Raw genomic sequence first — 20,560 nt, 5'->3', positions numbered from 1 at the left:
ACAGAACGACTGTAAAGGACTCAGCTTGCTGTGTATGAATTAACCAAAGTAACCTGGGTCCTTCGTTTTTAAGTTCCATGCCTGCTTTGTTAGAAGCCCAAATGATTGCTCCTGATGACTGGAAACTTAGGCAACGAGCACCTCTGTCCAGAAACTGAGTAAAATTCAAAAAGGGGCATTTTCAGGGTGTACTGTCAGGAAAGGAAGCAAAGTGAAGGGCTTAAAATTGATTCTGTTATTTCCTGTTTCGGGATATGTCTTGCAACTTTGTGGATAAATGCTACCTATGATAAAATATTTTATTTAGAGTTGTACAGTCATTTTGTATTCCAAATGAGTAACATGCGCTGCAGTCACACACCCTCACTCTTAACCAGGAAGTCAGCAATTTAGTTTTAGATTTCATCTGTGTTTAAGTGCAAAAAGCTGGCAATAGGTAATTTAAAAACAATTATTAAGGGTGGTTTTCGGGGCTGGTACACATATATAACCACCAAAGAGCTGGCACAGAGCCTTTACCTTCAGTTCTGCTTTTTCTTAAAGTGGAGAGTAAACAAGACCCTGGCTGTTTCACTGATGCTGGTCAAGATTTGGAACTAGAACGATCCTAAGTACGATATTCTAATGGTGAAAAAATGCAGAAGTAATTTGATCTTACAGTCCTCACATTATAAGGAGATAAATAGTTTTGATTCTTCTTTGACAGAAAATTCTGTTAATTTGTGGAACATGGAGTCCAAAATGCAAATTTTCCTCTTTCCTAGTCAACTTGGGGAAACAAATGCATTATTTGGAGATGGAGAAATCACAGCGTTATCAACCTGAACGTTTGTCACAGCCATCTTCTTAAAATATTTAGAAATATTAGATCACCAGTGTTACATCTTAGAGCAGTGATTCTCAACCAGGGGTGAATTTGCCTCTAAGGGAATCTCTGTCAATGTCTGGAGATGGTTTTAACTTGTCACAACTGAGTGTGAGTGTGTGTGTGTGTTTGTGTGTGTGTGTAAGGAGGTGTCCTGCTAGTGTCTAGTTGTAAAGGCCAGGGTTACTGCTAACCATACTTCAATGCACAGGATGGCCCCCAACAAAGAATTATTTGGCCCAAAATGTCCGTAGTGCTGAGGTTGGGAAACCCTGTCCTAGAACATGGTGATGCAAGATTATTTGTGGAAGCAGAAACTGAGATCACTTTGATCACTGAAATATACACAAAATCCTCACTCCAGTCAACACAGTTTAATTTCTTTTAAACTTCTGAGAACATGTATCAAGTAACCACCCTAGTGTGAAGCTGGCAATTAAAGAGAGAAGGATGAGAAGATGAGTATTTCCCAGTCAGGTAATGAGTTCAAAGCAGGTTCAGAGGTTCAAAGTTGTCTGTATTTGCTCTGCTATATGTCCTTGGTCTTCTGGGATAAAACTGAAAAGGACAGAAAGAAATGGAGGGAGGGAGGGAAAGAGGGAGGGAAAAAGGGAAGGGAAGGGAAGGGAGGGGAGGGAGGGAGGGAGGGAGGGAGGGAGGGGGGGAGGGAGGGAGGGAGGGGAGGGAAGGGAAGGGAAGGGAAGGAAAGAGGAGGAAGGAGCACCACCACCAAAGAATACAGCCATGGTGAGGTAGCCAAGTTGCTCCTCTTCAGGTGAGGACATTTGGGGACCTATTTTAGATCCTTCTGTCCACATGAAGACACTAACCACTTTCTATCTGATGTCACCCACATCAGAAGGAGCTTGGGGATGAATTCTATTTTGTGTTTTAACAGTGCCACTGACACAAAGCAAGATTGGGTCATGGTAAAACTGACCCAGCATGAGAAAATGAGTCATTATCCGATGTCTGTGCAGTCATCATTTGCACCTAAAAATAGCATCTTTCAGAAATGAGAAAATTCTAAATAAGCCATTTGGGAAAACTAATAACAGGTTTGTGAACAGGAGAGAAATGGAAATGAAAAGAGATCTATCACACAACGAAGATACAGATACAACGGACGTGCTCGGACCCTGTTGACACCATGGGTGCAAAGCTGGATCTAAACACAATAAATGAATCTGCGGTACACATGGTAGGTAGCATGATAGGCAGGAGGTTAAACGATGGGCCGACAGCAAATGCTCTATTTGATGTATTTACACATACGCCAGTAATAAACGTTCTTTGAAAAGGATTGTCTTGTATTTAACTAACAATGAAATCCAGTAATTATTAAATTATGACATCCAACTCCAGCAATGAAATCCTACTGCATTTCAGAACGCTGGACTATTAATACCGCTGCCTTCTCCGAGTTGGAAAGAGACAAGCTGATGTACATTTCACCCTTCTCCTTCAAGTCGGCCACGGCCAGTGGAAGCAGTCCTGCAGTACTGAGGGTGCCGCTGTTTGGAGTGGCGTCTGTCTGACACCAAGAAAATACTTGAGAAGCAGGCATGCCCCTGCCATCTGTGGTACAAGTATAGGCTTTGGTAGGACACTTATCTTTCATATAGCATACTGTAGTGGGTTAGTATTTCACATCTTCAGCAGTTTTCATATCTAGATTAGAATGCCATAGAGAGGGATTCCATTCTCTGCAACACTGAACTTGTACATAATTTACAAAAAAAGTATTTTGGTTTTGATGTGGGAAAGATGAAGTGAATATACCGCCTTAAAAAAAAAAGAAAAATTCCAATACGGTTGTGAGGCTTGAGATTCTTCTCTGTTTTAGGATGAAATTTAAACATGTGACAAACCATTCCAACTCTTTATTCCTCTATATAATACAACTTTAAACTTCCCTCATTTTATACTCTGGTTGTTCATTACCTCTGGATTCTGTGAATGAGGGGAGTGGTGTACAGCTCAGTTTTGGAGGGCATGTTAGCTTCTTTAGGCTGCAGGGCCTTGTGGTACAGGTAATGATGTCCCAGACAGGGGGCTCCCCAAGGAAGCATGAGCTTCTCCCTCAGTATTTGGGGCTGACAAACTTCCACCTTATTTCTGGTTTCCTGACTGAAGTTTCAGAAAGGCTTCCTGTCTGATTTCTGGTAATTCTCATGGGGTCACTGCTCAGATGAGGTATCTGTTAAGTGCTTTTCCTTGTCGTATAATATGATATGTAGGGAAGGAACCCTTAGTACTTGAGGTTAATTACTATTAGAATATTCTTCCTACCTGTGGGTGTAGCTTATACCTTTACTGGTATGGGTAAGTATATATGCATTTATTTATTCCTCAATTTGTTTCAAAAATGATTTAAGAGAGACTTCACTTATGGAAAAGCAGATTTTGATTTTTGTAGTGTAATAATTTTTCCCTAACCACGTTTCAGTGAGTCAGGAGTGTTCTGGAGAATTCCTGCTTCTGACACTAACTGCAAGAGTTAACCTAACTGCAAAGTTTGAGAGCACCATCCTCCACGAAACCACCCTCACTTCTGATACCACCTGCAAGTTTAGGGGGGTTCCCCAAAACTATGCTCAGATTTGATAATTTGCTAGATGGACCCACAAAACTCATTGAAAGCTGTTATACTCATGGTTATGGATCATTCAGAGAAAGGATACACATGAAAATTATCCAAGGAAAGAGACACATAGGGAAGAGTCTGAGAGGGTCCAAATAGGAAAACCAACCACCATTGTCCTCAGAATGTATTACCCTCCCTGCATTGATATGACACAATCTGCACAGAGTGTCACCATTCAGGGAAGCTTACCTAAGCTTTGGTGTCCAAAGTTTTTATTGGGTCTCCGTTAGGTAGGCATAATTGATTGATTGATTGATTGACTATTCTCATGGTTGATCTCAGCCTCCAGCTGGACTGACATCACAAGAACCAAAGCCCCCACCCTAATCTTCTCACAGTTGGTCTTCCTGGAGTGGCCACCTCCCTTTCTAAAGAAGACACTCCTATGAGGTATGAATCTATTATTACCTCCCAGAAGCCAAAGGCAAAGGAGATCTCTAACTGGGCAAGGCCAAGTTCTTTACTGCACAAATAATTTACCTGTTCTTACTGACCATACCAATCCCAGTCTATTCCTCTTACTATGATATTTTACTATGGGAATATTTTCCATACAAAACTGTTAGGAAATTTTTAAATGAGAAGCCAATTAAATCCAGGAATGGTAAGGGGGGTGGGGGGTGGGAGATGAGGATAAGGGGGATCAAACATATGGTGATGGAAGGAGAACGGACACTGGGTGGTGAACACACAATGGGATTTATAGATGATGTATACAGAATTGTACACCTGAAATCTATGTAACTTTACTAACAATTGTCACCCCAATACATTTAATAAATAAATAAATAAATAAATAAATAAATAAATAAATAAATCCAGGAATGAATATCTCTGATAACATAAAATTACGAGTATCAAAACAAGAAGGCAACCTCTACATAATAGTTAAAAATAAAGTAAGTCATGGAAGAACAACTTGAAAAATATACACCATTTCCAACTACGAGTACACAATTAAGAAAGGGAAAACAAAAGGTTTTAATATTTTATTTTTGTAAACTTTTACATGTTTACTTTGCAGTTGAAAGTTAACCACATTTTTGTATTGTAATCCATCACAAGCCTCACAGACCTAGATGACATTTCTTAACAGAAAAGAAATTTCTTGTAAAAATCAACATTTTATGAGCTCAGATCACTTGTGATTCCTGTAAGTGCGAAAAATAAGTGGACATATGGTACAAATTCTCACTCAATTCTACTTTAGTTTGCAAGTGAGATGTGTAAAGCTCTTCAAGACCTTCATTTTCCACCATACATGAAAACAGAGTAAAGAGTTCTGGATTTGCACCTTTTTTTTTCTTTCTCAACATGAAATTTTATGAATTACGTACAGTGGCAGGTCAGGAAGTGGGTTTGAATAAATTAATGAATGGTTTCCACTGCACTTAACAAATAGATGAATATAAAAGAACCATATTTAATTTCACCATTTTTCTTTTTTATAATTAATTTCTGATTCTGGAACCTCCCTGTGATGTACAGCTCCCAATGGAGTTTGCATTTCGATTCAACGAAAGTTTCTGGATTACCTTGTCCACACATATAAAGAAGTACTTCCTTCCATAAAGAATACCTGCTCCACTTGAAATTTGTGTTTCTTAGTGATTTTAATGCAGTTAAGGTACTGAGTGGGGGTAGAAAACTTCCCTACAGACACATGTAGCGTCTCCTAGTCTCCTGAAATCAATCAGCTCCATTTGTGCCTTCAGAGGAAGCAATCGCTCACTATTACAGAGGGTTGGGAGTACATGGGGGGAATTTACAATGAAACTATTACGAGTTTAAAAGAACAGCATTCATATGTTTTTTCCACCTCAGAGGTGTTACAGACTGTAGATTGCAGCTGAGGGAAAATTAAGGCCCCTATTTACACATTTCACAGTACCTGTGAAGTTGGAAAAGAAATGAACTCAGTTGCAAAAGTATGCAGTTCGCTCAGGCAATTTCACTGTCTTAGTGTAGGGGAAAATGTCCTTTAATGTCATCAGCTAGAGAAAGGCGAATACTCAGGAATCAAAAAGCAGCCAGAAAGGTTAATGTGAAAAAGAAAAAGAAGAAGAAAAACAAAAGAAGAGAAAAGAAAAGGTGACAGGCTTAGAAAACATGATAATGCATATGGAGGATGAGGAAGAAAAAGGAAAGCCTCCTCAATCAGTGATTCTCAGATGGGGTGGGAGATTAAAATTTCCTGGGGTTTCAGAGTAGTTTGAAAAAGGGCATTAAATGTTATAATCTCATCTTCTGAATACAGAAAAATATCTTTCATTTCTGTAACACAAACCTTGGCAAGTCCAGCTGTATGAAACCTTCTTGGCTGGTGGAGATAAGCCAGTTTTAACCCAGCAGCCAAGAAGATTCTCAACAGGAGAGGGAGTGGGAAGTCAGAGGAAGGAAGTACAAAACAAGTACACCTGAGGGCACAGAAAGGGAGGGGAGGGCTGGGGTTGTGTGGAAGTTTATCAAAAGAGGGCATTTCACTTTAAAAACCTGAAAAACATGATCCCAACTTATCTGAAAAATATTATACTTTTAGAACCCTATTCAGTAAGAGCCCTTACTTGGGGGCACCCATAGGGGTGTCTGACATTCTGGAATACAGTTGACCTCTGGTACCTTTTGGAACCTAGTTGACCTCTGGGTGGGACATTCTTTTTTTTTTTTTTTTTTTTTTTTGCATTTGCTTGGCTTCTCTTTTTTTGAGAAGCTCAAAGCACCTTATAGGTGCTTATTTTTTAAACTTCTACAAGTGTGTAAAATAGACCAGAAACCAGTAACATTTAAGGTTTTACCTGCCTTCTTCCAAAACAACACATTTCCCTCTCTTTTATGTCTTTGTTGTGCATCTTGAGAAGTCTCACAGATTCACCAAGAAAAAAGCTGTCATCATGTAATGACCCCACAAAAAACATCAAGACATTCAAACCGCTCCACAGCCTGCATTAACAAATTGCACCTGTCAATAAGCATTGATAAATGGGATAACTATAAGTGAAAACCGCTAAGGTAAATCAGTAACTTAAAAGCAAAACAATAACAACAACCAACTCCATGTAGGTGATACACCATAATTCTGTCGCTGGCTCATCAGATTAGCAGTCCGTCAGGCACTGTTGGGCCATATGTGTATTTATAAATATATCTGCTAATGTAAAGGTCGTGCTGCTCACTGCTCAGGGAAATCAGGCACATTTGGAACCATCCTTAGAAAATTTTGGTTTCTTAAAAAAAAAAAAAATATTTTGACAATTTGTGACAAATGCAATGCTGCCCCCATATGTTTTGTACTATTTAAAGGGAAATGACATCCAGTTGCCTTCACATCAACACGTAATTTTTTTTTTCCTTTTAATAATGAAGCTAGGAGATGGAAAGAAACGAGGTTACCTTCCATACATATTTTTAAAATATAAATATCTTTCCAAACTTCCTATTTCCACACTCGCCTAAGAGGATAGAGCTTCCAAAATTTGTGTTACTGTTCACAACATAGGAAATAACAGAAAACTTTTCTTCCAAATTGGAGGACGAAAGTGGAAAAATAACAAAGGATGAAAAAGTGATGGTAGATTCTCACCATGAAATGCAGACTTCTGCCCCCTTGCTCATTTTTTCTGCTCAGTAATTCCTCCCTCTTTTCTGGGCATGGAGAGGAGAAGGGCTCTGCTTAAATGTTACCCTCTGCCAACCTCTAGAGAAATCTTTAACGAATTAATTTAGAACATCCAGACACCTCAATCAGGACTGAGAAGTAGATCAGAAGGCTGTGAGATCCAGAATCCAAAATAAACTTTATATACTTCACACTCATCTGCTTGCAAGCCACACAGTCCTTTAGAACCAACAAAATAACAAGATTTCCCCATGGCATAGAAGCCATAAACTCAAACACACACACACACACACACAAACAAACAAACAAAAAACCCCAAAACACACTTGGATGACATCTTTGGTGGGAAAAAAAAAAAAAGAAAAAGCTTCTGATGAGAGGGAAAGAAAGGTATGAAAATATTTTGAGAGAATTTGTTTAATAGCCCAGCAATGCCTTCCATTCAATTTAGCCCTCAAATCTGAATAACCATGACAGATGGTTCTTGCTAGTTTTTTTTTTTTTTTTTTTTTTTTAAAGAGCTAAATTTTCAGATAACACAGCCTTCTGTCACTTACTCCTCACTCTAAGGTTTATGTAGTTTGTTTAACAGGTTCTGAACTGCGGGTTGTTCACTAGTGACCAGCTCTTACTTAGTGTGTGCAGAATTCACACCACTTGATACCGTATACGCAGCAAGGGGGGAGTAACCTTGTCAGTTTGGATGACCAAGGACCTTGACAGGCCACCTCTCCCCAACCCAGGTATTAGATTCACATTCTACACACAAAGCAATGTTTGAAAAGTAAAGGCAAAGGAAAGCACTCAGCCCTATCTGCCTTGCCATTTCTTTGTAGCAGAATAAACTCGTATTTGATGCTATAATTACAACCCTAATGGACACAATTTATTTTGGAGAACTGAAGTTGATATCCACTACTGCTATTATTAAAAAGACTAATGAGAACTGCTCGGTAAGAAAATAAAAGATTTATTGAATTCCTTTTGGCACCCGGCACAGCTTAGCAATTTTGAGAGCCCATCAAAACAGCAGATATACACCCTGCTCAGATGTGCTGTACGGGATGTGAGCTAGGTTTCAGATTTTCAATAACAAATCTGTCACTCTGATTTTAATTAGATGGCTTAAAGCAGCTACATCAATAATGGCAGAATGACGGCTCAGTTCAAAGATCATAGAGATGTTACTCTACTTTAATAGTTCTTTTATACAAGTACATATTTCAGAAGTTTGTGAGGCATTTCATCTTGACTACCCCTTTCACCAAAGAAGAGGAAAACATATTCCTAATTGAATTGAACCATGAACACTAACAGTCATCACCATTTCTACGCCAGGCTGTTGCATCCAGCTGGTTAGGAGGTCTCATTTCACACTACGCAGCAATGAAATGCTGCTAACTTTTATTTGTGAGTGTAAAACAGTAATATTTCATGACAGCAAAAGGCCAGTTCACGCTGCTGGGTGCACCCTCCACTGGTCTAAACCTGAGAGACAAATGGCTGTCTGGTCTCAGTACTGACAAATGGGCCTCTCTTGTGAAAAGCTCGCAGGAGAGTGGCGGGAGCACGTGACCTGGGTGGAAGGTGGAAGCCCGCTGGACAAGTTCCCACACGCAGCTGGGAACACTCCTCAGCCCAAGAAAGGGTGAATGGTGACCTCTGAGAGAAAAACTATTGCCAAGGCTTAGCCATTTCTTAAAGGGGTGGGGACATACTTAGTTATCATTGTTATTTCTTTCCACTGATTCTCATTACACAAATAAAAACGTATTGATTGAATACACTATAAAAATATGTTGCATAATATATATATATACACTTTTCTTTAGAAAATGAAATCATGCTCTATATACTGTAAGGTTTTTTGCTTTAATAACGTATGGTTATTATCGTCCCATGTCAATAAATAGCCACGTGCCCCATAACGATGTGTCCCTTACCAAGAGACTACATATACTGCAGTGGTGGTTCCATACTATTGTAACAGAGCTGAGAAATTCCTATTGCCCAGTGATGTCACAGCATCTAACTCATTCTTCACGTCTGTGGTGAAGCTGGAGGAGACAAACTTCATCAAAGTATAGCACATACCATTATGTACAGTACATAATACTACTGATAATAAATGACTATGTTACTGGTTTATGTACTTACTTTTTATCATTAAAGTGTATTCCTTCGACTTATTAAAAAAAAATTTGCAGTAAAACAGTATGCCATGTTATGCCAGCAGCAGCCTGACACATCTCATGTTTACTTCGTTTCTTGATTGCATCATTTTCTCTTATGCCTGACTTAATCCTGTGTTGTTCTGTAGAATAACATGCTGTACAGGTTTGTGGCAGTAGGCTATATCATATAGCTTAAGTGTGTAGTAGGCTGTACCATCTAGGTTTGTATAAATGCTTTCTATGATGTTCATACAACAACAGAATCACCTAAGGATGCATTTCTCGGAACATATCCCCAGCATTAAGCAACACATGGCTATTTATTTCAAGAATCATTTTTAACAACTGCATAATGTTCCATTGTATGGGTTATCCATACCTCTTCATCAATCCCCTCTTGTTGGATATTTAGATTGCCTCCAGTTATTTTACAATGATATGTGTATATGTATACATACGTATCTATACTAATATACAGTACATGAACATGTACTCTCTCTATATGAACATGTACTATACACACACAAAAATGATTATTTAGAATAAAATATCTTAAGATAAATTCTTAGAATTGGAACCCCTAGGTCAAAGTATCAGTATTTTAAAATACTTTTGCATCTAGGATAGCCACTGTTTTAATGCCTGAGCATAGAATGTTTGTTTCAGAAGCACCTTCTCCTGGATCCGATCCTGAGAAAACCCCAAAGTTGCTATTATGACTTTCACAGCATCATATTAATCCATAGTTCTAGCTCTACTTCCTCTACAATGGTGTTTACCACTCTCCAAAAAACTGTGAACATTCTCTAGACCCAATCCCTGCAAGTCATCCTGTTCTGATGAACCCTCAAGGATGAAGCCACAGTTACATTGACTCCCCACTGGCATGACTGACACTGACTCCTGCAATAAATATCTAAATATCACATGTTTAGACTAGAGATCAAGACCTTCACGTCAGCGCCATTTCATTGCTCTGCATCAGTGCATCAGCACTGCCACTTTTCAGTGTATCTGACCTTGGGACAGCGACTTATCTTCTACATGCCTCAGTTTCTTAAGTGTTCAGGTTTCCTACTCCAGGAAGCCTTCCTGGATCTCCCATGTCTGGGATAGAGGCCTTTCTCTGTGTTCCCACAATATTCCATACTTTACCCAGCGCAACACTTGACACACAGTTCAATAGTTGTGTGATTGCCTGCCTTTATGCAAGACTAGACTATCAAAGCAGGAACCATATGTGTCAATATTGATCACTACTTATGCGCCATTCATTGAAAAAGGTAATTACTGTGTGCCTACTTTGTACCTTGCTGCTGGGATAGGGCAGAGAACAACAGAGAAAGCCCCTGCTCACATGTGGCATATATTCCCGTGGGGGAGGGGCAGACCAATAGCCAAATAGGTTAATATACAGAGTGGCAGATAATGGGAACTACTATGGAGAAAAATAGAACAGAGTAATGGGACAGGGATGCCAGAGGTGGGGGTTGGGGTTGGGGTGGGGAGGACTTGCTGCTTAGAAAGCATGGAGTCAGAGAAGGTCTCCCCGAGAAGGTGACATGTGAAGAAAGACTTGAAGGATGTCTACAGTTGAGAGAGGCCAATCCCACTTCTTTGAGCAGCTAGCTACTTACTCTTGGTTTCAGACATGAATAAATATTTTCTTTAATAAAAGGGATCTGCTGCTTAAAAAAAAGAAAAGAAAAAGGATTTTTCAAACATATTCCTTAGTGTAAACAGCTCTGTGCTAGACACTAAATAGACTCTTCAACCAGCATAATACCCCAAACAATGAAAGCTTCTGATAGGACGTTCTTAAGTGTTGACAAGCAGCAAGGCCCAAGTTCACGCTGAAAGTGGTACAGCTGGGATCAAAATCGTTGTCTGCTACCTTGAGAGCTCACATCTCTCCACTCCGTCCGAGATGTAAGCTAGATTAGTAGCCTGCCAAGTTGTTTAAATTCAGATTGGATGGAGCTCTCACATCTCAGGCATTGTTTTGTTCCAATTTCCCACATGACCTTGCTGTGTGTTTAGACACCTCTGACAGCCCACCATGAACATAACCTAAAATTATCTTCACTTTAAGAGTTCACACTGATTGTGCTCTGTAGGGTCAAAATAATAATTTTGCTTTTAACTATCAGAAGGTATTTTAATTAAGATTTCTTCTCAAAAACTGTAGGCAATTCTAAGTCAATACAAAGTGAATGTTTTTTAAGTGTGCCTAAAAACTACTGCTCCTGACCGGGCTGTCTACATCAGATCATTGACCAATTCTACCTTCTGCTCTTCACTGCTTTTCTTCTTTTTTCTCCTGCTTGCTCCCCTACTTCCAGCTGCCAGCAAGTCAGATAATTAAATGCCAAAGTAGTGACACTTGGCATTTCAATGAGCGCCCTGTATTTACTACACGGTCTCTCTTGACAGCCCTCCCGCTCAGCTTGCGGGCAAGCTCTCTGCTGCTCTGCCGAACTGAAGCACTCCTTTGTTGCAAAGCTGGATGAACGGAAGAAAGATGAACTCGGGCAGCAGCCCAAAACTGAGAGGAGGGAGTCAAGAGACTCCCCAACATCTCTCCTTGCCACCTCTCGAAGCTTGTGTCCTCAATGCAATTAAACAAGTATTTGTTAAGACCTTAGCCCTCTGCACTCAGCCCTCTGCTGGGATACTTTTAAAATGGATTCGGTATTAAAAGGAACAGGACTTTAAGTTTTTATTTCACCAGGTACAGCCAGGATACTGCACCATACATGACTGGAAGGTGATTTCACATTTACGGCTCACCCAATTTTATATGAAAGTTATTCGTCAGAACAGAAGTAGACACTGGACATGAAAGTTTGACTCTAGCTTCCACGGCTGTAGTTTAGGCTTTGGGAGAACTGGAGTCATTCAAAATTTGCCTTTTCACCAATGGTATCACGTGTTCATGTCGCAGCTTAGCATTCACTGCCTTCTGGAAGCCTTCTCTGACCCAGTTAGTCTGGGTAAAGCACCCTCCTAGGTGTTCTGACACAGCCAGCTTCACGTAGTCCTAGACCATACGCGCAGAGGATGGGAACCAAGTCTCACTCACTGCCATGGCCCCAATGCCATGTATAGTATCTACAGTGTATCAATGGTACAATATACAATTCCAGTTAAACTGCTTTGCAAGTTAGATGGTAAAGTAGTCTCAAGTCCCTTTAAGCTATATTGAGCTAAATGTGATCCTGAAATCATCAATCATCAATTAGCAAGTCCAAAAGAGTTGCTATGTAAATGTCCTCTTCTCTTTGTTTTTCCCATTCAAGAAGGCAATTCATGGATTACATGCAAGAAACTGGCTCATGAGAGCTTCTGGGGGAATCTTCAATCAGTAACCACATAACGGTTAGTCTGAGGCAAGAACCATCACATCCCTCTGTTTATCACTGGTGCCTTGAAGAGTACATGGCAGTTAGTAGATGCTCAATGAATATTAGTGAAAAAGTGAATAAATGAGCAACCTGAAACATGCTAACCACTACCCCAATAATATTTACTCTGGGAATTTTATTTTTGAGTGAAATCAGTTAAGTAATATGCAGGAAACTGAAACATTTTTAGTGGTACCACCCACAACATACACCTCATTTTCCATTAATAAACTTCTGCTTCTGGTCAAGATGGAGTAACAGGGACCAGATTCACTTTCTGATCTGAAACACACACACACACACACACACACACACACACACACCAGGCAAAATACATAAAACAACACTTTTCAAGACACTGAGCATCAGGCAATGAAAAACAGGGATCTCCAAGAGAAAGAACAAATGAGGTGAGACCTAGAACTGTCCCCACTTGTCGCCTTGAGAAAATGACCAGGCAGCACCACAAAGAAGAAGGATCCAGGCAGAATGCAGTAGACTCCCTACATTAAGGAACTAGAACAAGGGGATACCAAGGCAGCTAGAGTTTATAGGACAGAGTAGAGAAACATGGGGAAAAAGAACATGCCATAAAGAGAATATTTGCAGAGGGTTCCTCTCAAGTATTCAGCAAAGAACTGATAAGAAAAGCACAATGCACATGAGTCAACAACCTGAGTGCAAGGAAAGCACCAAGGATTAAAGTAAGCAGTGCTGGCACTCACACAGGGCAGGGTCCCTGTTACTCCTACCAGACTGGAAAAACTCGGGAGTCCACAGGCAGGACATTGGGTAGAGTGCTCAAGACAGTCTGCCTCAGCCTGGGGGGAAAATGAACCACAAACTGAGCACTGTTCCAGAGCTGCCTTACAAGTCATAAAAGTAAGACCTGAAGGGATCAAACTGCTAAGTAACTTAACTACATCCCAGACCAAAACTCAAGACGATGTCTAGGAATCAAAAATAGGAAGCAACCAACAAGGTAAAATTGACATTGTCTTTTCTCCAATCAAAAGCAGGGATGCAAAGAAGCAGGAAAATTTGACCAACAATATAGAGAAAAACCAATCTGGTTTTGCTGGACTGGTAACTGACACAGCGGTGAGAGTTAGCAGGCAAAGTCATTAAAATTCGTTGTTAAAACCGTATTCCTTATGTTAAAAAAAAGTTAAGAAGATACATGGAAGACATAAAAAAAATCAAGCGTCTACAGATGAAAACTACAATATTTGATAAGAAAATTACACTGGAAGGAAAGCAGATCTGACACTGCAGAAGAAAAGATCAGTGAGGTTAAAGACAGAGCGTAGAAAATATCCAAAATAAAACGGACACAAAAGAGAATTTTAAAATATAAAGAGTTTTTAATTGGATGCCAGATATGTCTGGCTTCAGAGCCTGTGTTCTTCCTACTCTGTCATGCTACTTCCAGTTCCACGTACTCAATGACACCCTAAGTGCTGCAATCTGACTTCGGGGCTGAGGTGGCTTCTCAGGATGGTGTTTACTGTGAAGCCCTAAAAGGGAAAAAAAAAAAAAAAAAAAAGTGTGCGTGTGTTGGGGGAGGGGGGAGCAGTCTGTATTTATGACCTTTCCTGTACAAGTATCAAATTGAGACTGAAAAACATGAATAGATGTGGAGGTGTGTCCTGAGTTAAAAACTCAATCTCATGTGGGTAGATTACGGCTAAAGGGATTGGGCACTAGGAAAAACTACAGCGGAGCAGAGAGCTGCTTTTACACAATAAATCCCTGTAAAAACACACCAAGTTCTGAGTTTGCTCTTCACATATCAGTATGGCCCAAAGGCATCTGGAAAATCAGCATCTCATGAAAAATAAAATAAAGGTTTTAGTATGGCCCACCACCCCACACATAAACTTTTTTTCCCATGAAAATAGCTTACATTAATATTGTGGTTAGCTCAACTACCTTTTTTTTTTTCTTTTTTCTTTTTTTTTTTTTTTAAGGAAAACAAGCTTTGTTTCCTGTCTCCTTTCCCAGAGCACGTGGTGGGCTCTCTGGGCCCAGGGAATGGACCCAGCCTCAGCTCCAGCTGCTGGCACTGAATATTTGGCGTAGACTAACGATGATGATTTATCACCATTAATTCATTCAACCGCTCAACCAAGGAATGGCACAGAATCATCAAATCACAAAATCCCATGATTGGAAGAGATATTAACAGATCATCAGCCCATCTATCATTTTTAGCTTCCCAATATTTAATCTCCTTTCCTAATTCACCTCAAGTTCTTTTGGGAAAATTAGTTCTTCATGAAGTATTATATGAGTACCAAGAGAGGTAAATGCAGGAGCCAGCCGCTCCCTATAGAAACCACAAAAACCAGTTCTGCCAGGGGTCGGGCATGTTATCTATTAAAAGCTGGGCCGACATTGGATAGTCTCCTCTGGGCACTGCATTTTGAGTTAAGTGATTCAGTTGTTAAATTGGTTAGAGATTATTCATGATAGAAAAAGTGTGCTGACCAAAATGAAGACTCACTGAAAAACTCAGACAGATGCCTCGGATTCCACTTAATCCCATGCATGGTCCTCAAGCTCCCTATCGATCCTGTGAGCCCCCCACTATCTTGCCTTAGTTTGCTCACTTTTAAACTAGTTAATAATAGTTTTTACCTCAAAGGACATTATAAAAAGGAGTTAATACATATAAAGTGCTTAGATCAGCACCTGGCATCCGACAAACAATAAATGTTAGCAATTCATAATAATAATAACAATAATAAATAATAATGCTATTATTTTCTGTTATTATACATCCACTAAATGGCGGAAACGTCCTTACCACATGAGTTTATTCAGGATCACATGCTATTTACTGTATTTCAAAGGTGTCATTAATCATATACAAATTTAGGTGGGACTCAGCTTAAGTTTGAACTTTCTAAGTTAGGGAGACGGATGCTTACACAGAGAATCCACCGATGCCCGGAAATAGTACGCAAAGCTGCGTGAGTGTGTGTACGCATATGCTTCTGTGCATTTGGGGCTGGGCTGGGAGGAGTGGTCCAGAGCCTTCATCAGAGCCCCAACGCCATGCCATCCGTACTCCCAAAGAATGCACGCCATTGTTGTAGAGCTTCTGGAGAAAGAGATAAGATTCCTTTTGACCTTACTAGGGCTCTTCCAAAATCATGGGACAGGGCTTACCCTGGAAATAGCCTCCATGGCAGCAGTCGTTCACAGTCAATTCCTTGAGCTTGCCCAACATTTCAAGAACTTGCAAGATCCCAAGGTCAAGGGGGAGGGGGGGTGCCTAAGGGGTTGGTGGATCAACCGAGGGCATGCTGGCAGAAGGAAGTAGCCAGCTCTGGGTATAGGCTGCACCACCATCTGTGGACCGAGGAAAGAGCTCCTCCCTTTCTACTCTACTGCAAGTGGTCACTTTAGGGTTGTCTATGAAGAAAAGCAATGTGAGAGGCTGCATTTCTAGTACAGTGAAGGTCCCCCAAAACTATTTCTGGATTGATTAAAGCCCTGCTGGCAGGTAAGGATATAAGGATAACTTCACTGTTAGAATAATGTGACATGGGCTAGGGGGTGAAAAGATGGTGGATGAGAAAGCCTGACTTGAATCAGTATAGGGTTCAAAATGAAAGCTATTTGGGGCATTTTTTAAAAAGTTATCTCTTTTGCACATGTTGTCATAGAAATCTAAAAACAGAGGACCATGGCTGTGCTACTTTCACATATTCTTTTACCCTCTCTACCTCAGTTTCCTCATCTGTCAAGAACGGCATCTGTGACAATCTCTTACAGTTCTTTCAGCTCTACCATTCTGAAAATAAGTGAGAAAAGGACTATTTTGTACACTCAAGGCAAAACATTTTACTCAGTGTCTATCACAGTAACCAGGCCTAAATTACCACTAATCTAAAATAGAATAGAATCCAAATTAATGAGTTTTTACAGCAAGAAAAATCTTCAGGGTAGGCTCATACTCTGGCCACCGTTCTAAAGATTGAACACAGCATTAGACCCATGAACAAACACTAAAGGAGGGAAGGCAAAGATTGTGTGTCATCCTGTTATGTCAGATTTTAAATGACCACTGAATATAGGAGAGAAAAGCTGAAAAAATTAAAATTTCATTTGTAAATAAAACGGGCTTTCATTATGAAAACAAAGTCTGCAAATTTTAAAGTAATTTCATATGAAATTCCCCTCTTCATTACAAACCCAGACTATGTCACATTGACCTCATCTGTTGCTTAGGCAAAGTGGACAGAAAAATGTGAGAAGGGGGGAAAAAGAGAACAGAGCCTCTTCTTGAGGAACGTCTGGCAATCCAGCTTCTGTACCCAGAAGTTGGTTCTCTGCATTCTCGTCAATCAGGGACGTGGTTGTTTGACTTTTGGAGGTTAGCCATGCTTCATACTCCACACTGGGCCTTGAAACTGCCTAGACCTGGCAGACGTCTGAAGTCCAAATGTTTTTTCCAAGACCTTCCTGTAGAAATCTGCCCTTTTGAGAGGGTCTGGAAACCAGTCCTTGACTATGTCCAACCCACTGATTTCATCTGCTGTTCTCTAGTTAGAACTCAGATTTAATCTGCCAGCTATTCTTCAGTACACACACTCCCAATGACACTCCCAATTTGGGTTAACACAAAAATAAATGAATAGTAAAACACAATTAAAGTTTCATTATATAGTTAAAGGCTCTCTTGACTAAATCAATCAGTAAATAATTTTATGCTTCTGCTGTTGCTAAGACACAGTGAATATTAGAGGCCATGAAAGCATCCCAAAGATGCTTTCAGTCCCTACCTTGAAGGAGTTTACAATACGATGGAGAGGGTAAGAGAGACAAGAATTCATAGACTGTGCAAAGCCCTTACAAGGCATAGTGGGTTTGACAGGCAGGGCTGGTTGCTAATGAAGAAACGCCTCTGAGTGGAGTATTTAGGAAAAAGCACAGTTCAGGGGTGGTGATTGGTGGTGCACAAGAGGGAGAGGGAGAAGAGTCAGGGACTTGCACATTTTCTAATTTCAGAAACTAAGAAAAGGGTGTTGTCCCTAATAAAGGAGAAAGGAGAGAAACAATCAGGAGAAAGAGATTCTGTTTGGGACTTTGTCTTTTGTATATACCTATTGGGAAACCAAGGAATCTTTCTATTGGGCAATGCATGTGGGGGTGAAGAGGGTGGATTTTGGAGTCTGACACCCAAGCTTAAAGCCCTGGGCAAATTACCTATCTTTTTAGGCTTCAATTTCCTCATCTGCAAATGGAGATATTAACACTTCCATTACATGGTTGCTCTGCAATAAGGATTCAATTAGATAGCACCAGTAGGACGCTTCCAGTGCCAGCTGCATAATAAACCTTAAATAAATTCTCTCACCATCAGCCTGGAGCTCGAGAAAAATCTCCAGATTACAGTTCCGAAGGTCTAAAAGGACACGCAAGTCATACCCATTACATCTCCTGCAAACATCCCGTATCTGGCCTCGTGAAATGGACATGCTATCGCTCCCTGAGTGTTTGTTTCTTCTGCTGCTGAAGCATCTGACCAAGGCCTCTCCTAAGCTCCCCTTCACTCTGCTCCCACCGCACTCCCCACCGCCACACAGGCCTTGAGTTTTCAGCACCTGCCACACTGGCTTCCTCACATTTCTTACCGCCTTTGGTTTCTTGTTTGTCTCAAGAATTCTCTGGAAAACAAATGTGATTCTATCATTTGACTACTTAAAAAGCCTGCTTTTTATCTTTATTGCTTTCAGGAGAAAAGTCTTGAGGCAAATCCACGGAACTGTCACATTTCCCCTTGCTCACCAGTTCCTGCCATGCTCTGATGTGTAGGCCCCCCTATTAGCTGCTTCCTACATATGCTGCACCTCTGTGCTTTAGCACGTGCCACTCCCTCTACAAAGAAAACACTTGTGTCCACCTCTGTGCCCTGGGCCTAACCTGCATATCCTCAAAGACAGAGCTCAAATGTCACCTCCTCAGCAAAACCTGCTTAACTCACTGAGACCATCACTCCCTCCTAATTCCAGATCTCACATGGGCTGTAATTCAGAGTGCTAGCCCATTTAAAAGCAATCACGCTGGGGCCAGGTTTCAGATACTCATCAAGGGAAGCCCCCCAAAAGCCCCATTCCTCTGAATAGCAAATCTGAGATGCCTAATGCACTGCTGCATGAATGGAGTTCCCTCTCTGCACAGAAAACTGGGATCAGCCTTCCGAATGGGCTATGGGCTATTTTCATTCTTCCTAAAGAGCACGATATCATTTCTCACCCTGAGTTTTCCTGTGTAGAATTGTGCGCACAATCAAATCGCCCTGATTGCTATTGGGAGCTAATTCAAGCTAGTCAATGGTGGAACATTGTTTGGCTGGACTCCTAAGCCCAGTTAGCTGCATAAGCGAGGCTTTGCTTTTTGTTGATCTTTTCTTCATAGTCTTTATTTTAATATTCTGTTTGAGGCTTCATTTGTGAATAATGTCATTCTTCTGCAGCACAGTATGTCTTAATTCTCTTTTATGCACACATTTCTGTAACAGGCAGCATCCCAATAACATGAAACATCACTGAACTCCTGCCGTTTATACCTGACACACTATTATTCAATACGAATTCTAACAATCTACCTTTGGGGGTATGTTAAGAGTCTAAAAAATTACATGTCATTGTCACCATTCAAAAACACAAATGAGGCCATAGAATTAAGCCTCTTGATAAATTATCAACATCTAGTTCCAAGGTCTAGAGGTTTATGTATCACAGCAATTGGTCAGAGAAATATCTCCAGACTCCAGGGAATCAGAGCTACTATTGTCTTTTGGTCCACTTGCGCCACTTGTGCCAACAGTATGCTATGGGCACACTGATTCCCAGCATCCCCTGCTTTGCTGAGCTGGAGACCACAGAAAGCCTGGCTTCAGTGCTGCCATAGCCTGCAACGAGCGTGAGCTGCTTCTCGGGAGCAGGTTGTGTTCAAGATTCTGCTTGACAAGATGATGTAAAGGAGGCTATAAATATGCCATTGGTTCCTGGTGCTGGAAAATTCTCCCTGACGTGAGAATGGTGTTTCTCACTGATGTTGAGAAAAACCATTTCAGATTAGCGTCAGGCCAGCTGGAGCTTGATGAATCGCTCAGTGAAACTCTTGGGTAGAAGCTCCCCGCCCGTTAAAACCCTCAAAGGAACCTGTGGCTTTTATTTGGGGACTCTTAACCCATTTTAAGTAACCAATTCTAAATTATTAGTCTCTCTCACAACGCAGCAAGTTCCATGGGGGCGACATCTCAATGTCTGTTGGTTATAGTTGTATTACTCCCGGTTATTAGCAGAGGTCCTCACACCTGGTAGGCGTGCAGTAACTACCTATGGGATGAAAAATCCTGCAATATACCCTTGCTTTCCTTTCCCCAAACTCCTTCCACTACTGCTGTCCTCATGTCCTCTCTATCCTGCTTCACGGAGAGAATATAATTAACCCCAGGCACCTATTGCTGGTCCCAAGGTTGAAAAATGCAATTTGAATACTTACCTTGTTGGCATATTGAATAAAAAATCAGCCGAGTTAGTGACAACCAGAGACACCACACTCTGAATATTTTCGCCTTCACAGGAAGTACAGCGGTGGTGTCAGGAGAAAGGCACAATGGAAAGCAGGAGCCAGTACTCTCACTGAATTGACAATTTCATAGGAAAGAGGAACGTGAAAAATTACAATCTGTAGGTATGGCACACGGAAAGTGTTTAAATGATGCAGAAAGAAGGACTATCTCCAGGAAACAGAGATATAAGAGATAGGAAAATTATTGGTCTGGTGTATCTTATTAAAAGTTGCCTGGCTTAAAACTATTTTACATTAGAAATT

At 40.6% G+C, this 20,560-nt stretch overlaps 1 protein-coding gene and 1 long non-coding RNA gene across 7 annotated transcripts in view; one reads left to right on the top strand and one right to left on the bottom strand.

The window, feature by feature from the left end:
* The window catches only part of GLIS3 (GLIS family zinc finger 3), a 597,994-nt gene that overhangs the window by 135,425 nt on the left and 442,009 nt on the right, over window positions 1–20,560 (bottom strand). The window lies entirely within an intron of this gene.
* LOC141571339 (uncharacterized) lies at window positions 1,201–4,173 on the top strand. 2 transcript variants are annotated; one of them, XR_012496101.1, is made up of 4 exons: window positions 1,201–1,342; window positions 1,936–2,066; window positions 2,255–2,466; window positions 3,795–4,169. It is a non-coding gene; the product is annotated as an uncharacterized LOC141571339 (long non-coding RNA). The 2 variants fall into 2 exon arrangements; XR_012496100.1 differs by having other exon boundaries at window positions 2,255–4,173.

The sequence above is a fragment of the Rhinolophus sinicus genome, linkage group LG04 (assembly GCF_036562045.2).
Source record: "Rhinolophus sinicus isolate RSC01 linkage group LG04, ASM3656204v1, whole genome shotgun sequence".
Lineage (NCBI taxonomy): Eukaryota > Metazoa > Chordata > Mammalia > Chiroptera > Rhinolophidae > Rhinolophus > Rhinolophus sinicus.
The sequence above is the reverse complement of the archived record's forward strand: the minus strand, read 5'-3'. Positions and strand labels throughout refer to the sequence as shown.